This window comes from Lycium barbarum, chromosome 7, assembly GCF_019175385.1.
Source record: "Lycium barbarum isolate Lr01 chromosome 7, ASM1917538v2, whole genome shotgun sequence".
Classification (NCBI taxonomy): Eukaryota; Viridiplantae; Streptophyta; class Magnoliopsida; order Solanales; family Solanaceae; genus Lycium; species Lycium barbarum.
In genome coordinates this window covers 13,387,644-13,390,525 of record NC_083343.1, presented here as the reverse complement: position 1 = coordinate 13,390,525, position 2,882 = coordinate 13,387,644, and the positions used below count along the sequence as shown (strand labels likewise).

At 36.5% G+C, this 2,882-nt stretch overlaps 1 non-coding gene across 1 annotated transcript; it reads left to right on the top strand.

Annotated features, from left to right (window-relative positions):
* The first annotated feature begins 2,157 nt into the window (after positions 1 to 2,157).
* Positions 2,158 to 2,263, top strand: LOC132604820 (small nucleolar RNA R71). Its single transcript, XR_009568915.1, has one exon. It is a non-coding gene; the product is annotated as a small nucleolar RNA R71 (small nucleolar RNA).
* The last annotated feature ends 619 nt before the right edge of the window (positions 2,264 to 2,882 follow it).

The window sequence follows — 2,882 nt, the reverse complement described above, 5'->3', positions numbered from 1 at the left end:
AAGTTACATGTTCATCAGTTACACAGAGGATATTGAGATTTCTCTGTTTTGAAAATCTCAAGTTCAAAGCCTTTTGTTTTCTAGAAACCTGCCTTTGTTCCTTTCTGATTTGTTTGGAATTTATATGTCACGTGTCTAATCTTAAGATACTAATCCTTTTTTCTTTCATTTTTATGCATGACCATCGTATACGAGTCCGAGGGACTCGTTCTTCTTCCACATTCGGTGTTGGGCTAAAAGCCCAATGAAATCTTTTCCGTGTCCAGCCCAACAGCAGCAGATCAGCCATCCTTCAAAATGGGCTGAGTCCGTGCCCGATTACAGCAGCCCTTCCTTAAAATGGGCTGAGCCCATTTAACTTATTTACTCCTCTATTTTTTATACATTTAATTTGTATCGCATGACTAACACTTGTTAATTTAGATGAACCGTAGTGAAATTAGTGGGGTTTAGTCTTAGTAACGGGTAGTAAACCAATAATTAATTCCATAAGTTTTATTCTCTTCTTTTCATGTTAGAACTATTTATAATGTCTAATATCTATTTTACTTGAAACAATTGATTTGCAAAATAACATGACTATATATTTCAAGTAAAGGGAAGCATATTTTACTATTATAGACACTTCAAAACATCATTAATACTCAAATATAAACTCTAGTATATTCATAGATAACTCTTCAAGTTTGAATCAATCATGCATTTAATTAAGCATAGTCCATAAAAGATAATTAAAAGAGAAAGAAAACTCACTTCCTTTTGCTTCCTATTTAAAAAATAGTCTAGATTTTTCTACATAGTCATATTCATATCACACTATCTTATTCAAAGTTTAAATTTGCAGAGGTCTTCTATTAAAAACTATCACTCATATGCAAATTATCTTTCACAAGTTTTATTTTAAAAATAGTATTAGTATTTAAAATCATATCAACATATCTTTAAGTATTATTTAGCATTTCAAATCTTCTTTTGCTAAACGGCATTTGAAAGTTCCTTTCTATGTAAATTATCATATTTTTTATCAAGTCTTATTCTAGCTAATATTTCTCATTTAAAGCCTTAGTAATACCTATAAGTATTATTTTAAATAGCATTATTACATTTCTTTTTCTTTTAAAACCTTAGCAATAATTTACAAATTATTTTCTAAATGTTATATTTGCGTTTAGTCTATATTAATTAACCTAAGTTTAGTCGGATAACCGTAAGTTAACGGATTCTAAAGGATGCCTAACCCCTTCCCTTTAGGATAATATAGAGCCCTTACCTAGAATCACACTGGTTAGCAGACCATTAACGGAGGTTTAGTTTTAACTTTACCTTAGTTAATATTTAGGTGTCCTAATTCACCATTAAATTAATTAGGTGGCGACTCCTTGAAACAAATAAACAGGAATCACCAATACGTCATACTCCCTAAATCAACCCGGTTAAAATGGGGTGTGACAGAGAGCCTACCACTTCGGTCAGATTTTCCATCTTCTTGTCACTCTTATGCTGGTTGTCCAATATATTTTCAATCATAGATTCCATCCGAGAGGTCCCTTGATCATTGGAAGGACCTTCTCGCCAATTTTAGAGTTAGAAGTACGGCCCTTTGGTGGAACATAGGCATTGGAATTCCGATTACCATAATTGTTGTTGTTGTAATCCCTCCTGTACGAACCACCATATTTATTTCGGCCATATTGATTGCTTTGTTGTTGGGGCCTCCATTGTTTTTGATAACCCCCTTGAGAGTGATCGATATAATTAGCATCCTCGCGTTATGGCTGCCCCTCTAGATAAGCTTCTTCCGAGACTTGGTACATTCCGGGAGCATGAGATGGCATCTCTTCAACAACATTCACACTTTTAGCTTCTTTCTCCGTAAGCCTCTTTGACAACAAATCCATGGTGGTTTGCAATTGAGCAAAAGCATGATCTCGCTCATGATTTTCTTTGGCCACCGCGGCAACAGAGGGACTACCATATGACAGGATTTCACTATCATTTGAGTGCCAAGCTTGATTGAGGGTGGTGAGCTTATCGAGCAACCTGGTGATGCTGACAAATGATTTGTCCATGAAGTATCCCCCAGCTGCAGTGTTGACAGCAATTTGATTCATTGTATCTAACCCCTTGTAGAACTTCTCGGTGAGAATAGCATCCGGAAACCCATGAGTCGGAGATTGAGCTAGATAGTACTTGAAACGCTCCCATACTGAATATAATTATTCCCTCGGAAGTTGTTTGAACTCAAAGATCTTATCCCGAAGCTCATCCTTTTTGCTTGGTGGGAACCACTTCTTCAAAAATTTATTGGCTAACTCGCTCCAGGTATGAATAGAATTGCTGGGGAGCTTTTCATACCATTCCCTTGCTTGGCCAGCCAAGGAATATTTAAAAACCCGTAACTGAAGTGCATCAACAGAAACAACACTTTGGGATTGTTGAGCACACACATGCAGGAAGTTCTTCAAATGTTGGAGTGGACAATCCTCCGAAGAATTTCGGAAATAGCCTTCAAGTTTCAGCAGCTGATAGATAGAACTATCAATTTTAAAGGTAGCATTTCCAATTCTAGGAGGAACCACAGCATAAGCATAATCAGCTTCATTGATGAATTCCGCAAATATATTCTCATCCTCATCCTCTTCTGGTGCAGGTGGGTTCACTTGGAGTCCACCTTGGTTTCCTTGATTCCGATTCTGTCTTCTTGCCATGTTTACCTGGTTCATCACAACAGCAAACAAGGTGTGATGGAATAGAAAACGTTTTAAAGAAGAGTACACAACAATCAGTAATTTCTAAACCGTATTCCCCGGCAACGGCGCCAAAATTTGATACGCTCAAATTACACCTATTAATGGCGTAAAGCGGACGTTGTCAAATATAGT